This window comes from Sturnira hondurensis, unplaced genomic scaffold (assembly GCF_014824575.4).
Source record: "Sturnira hondurensis isolate 20B ecotype Veracruz unplaced genomic scaffold, ASM1482457v3 Scaffold0006941, whole genome shotgun sequence".
Taxonomy (NCBI): Eukaryota; Metazoa; Chordata; class Mammalia; order Chiroptera; family Phyllostomidae; genus Sturnira; species Sturnira hondurensis.
This window is the reverse complement of record NW_028079572.1, coordinates 94-979: the sequence shown is the minus strand read 5'-3', so window position 1 is coordinate 979 and position 886 is coordinate 94. Positions and strand designations below refer to the sequence as shown.

The window sequence follows — 886 nt, the reverse complement described above, 5'->3', positions numbered from 1 at the left end:
CAATAACTGTAGTAGCCACGAAGCGTTGAGGGAGTTCCCCCTCTCTCATTCCCTTGGTCGAGTCAAGTGAGTAAGCCCTAAGGAAGAGGGTAGCGCAGCACTACCAGGAAGAGAGAGAGCCTTTAAAGAGCGAAGCACTACGGAAAAAAAGCTACAGGGGGGTCAGGCGTCCGCAGAAAGCGCCAAAGTACCTAGGGCGGCGTGGTGAGAAGAAAAAAAGAAAGGCGGAAAGAGAAAAAACAAAGCGAATTAGAACTTGACACTAGCGCTAAGTCAAGTCCCGAGTCGAACAACCCAGCTGAGAAAAAAAGAAGAAAAGTAGGAGAATACCCCATCACTCTAACATTTGACTACCGCAAAGTCAGGGGAGAGCGCGAACGCAGTCCCCCACTACCACAAATTATGCAGTCGAGTTTCCCACATTTGGGGAAATCGCAGGGGTCAGCACATCCGGAGTGCAATGGATAAGCCTCGCCCTGGGAAAACCACCTTCGTGATCATGGTATCTCCCCTGCCAGGTAAGTATGAGTTGCTCTGCCCGCCTCCCCGCGAACCCTCACGCTCGCCTCCCTTTGCACCCGCGGTGACTTTTCTCACGCCCCGCCCCCGCGAGGCCCCCGCCCGTGGCCGCCTGGGCGTCCCCCATCCAAAACTTGCCCGTGGCGAGTACAACCTCAGCGGCGTTCGCGTCCCGGGATGCGGGACGCGGAGGCGCAGGCGGAGTGCGACCGGCAGCCTCTGCGCTCCTGGTCATCTGCATACGCCACGCCCTCAACGTGACGTCCTGTCCTCTTGTGCCCCACGGGGAGCCCGACTCTGGAGAGAGCTACCGTGGCTCTTCCAGTTAAAGTAAACGTTAGTTTGCAATTTAAAGTTAGGTTGAGGA

At 56.4% G+C, this 886-nt stretch overlaps 1 non-coding gene across 1 annotated transcript; it reads right to left on the bottom strand.

Annotated features, from left to right (window-relative positions):
• Positions 1-362: 362 nt before the first annotated feature.
• Positions 363-526, bottom strand: LOC118990342 (U1 spliceosomal RNA). The gene has a single exon (XR_005067207.1). It is a non-coding gene; the product is annotated as a U1 spliceosomal RNA (small nuclear RNA).
• Positions 527-886: the final 360 nt, after the last annotated feature.